Source organism: Penaeus monodon, chromosome 24, assembly GCF_015228065.2.
Source record: "Penaeus monodon isolate SGIC_2016 chromosome 24, NSTDA_Pmon_1, whole genome shotgun sequence".
NCBI classification, from domain to species: domain Eukaryota; kingdom Metazoa; phylum Arthropoda; class Malacostraca; order Decapoda; family Penaeidae; genus Penaeus; species Penaeus monodon.
Window position 1 is genome coordinate 5,043,255 of NC_051409.1, and position 363 is coordinate 5,043,617.

The following is a 363-nucleotide window of genomic DNA, read 5'->3' on the forward strand; positions in this document are numbered from 1 at the left end:
TTCTAGTCCATTCAAGTGATATAAAATGCAAGAGATAGGACAGAATCAACTTCATCCAAGGAAAGGCTGAAGTCAAAATAGATCTCTTTTTTTCTATGCTTGCAGACAACTATTAATAACTTGATGGCTAGCTTTTAACAGTACCCCACGGATGTAGCATGCTCTAAATTCCATCCCCACTTTTTTTTATTACCACCGCTGCCACCATTTAAGAAACGGCAAACAGGGATGCTGTAAAAGGTATGTTCTTATTAGCACATTTCAAAACACAGGGTTAGTCGATGTTGTTTCTCACAGCCATGTTGTGTCCGTGATGATGCGTGCGATAGGATGTCTCATTCCACTTTCAAACTCCGATCTATT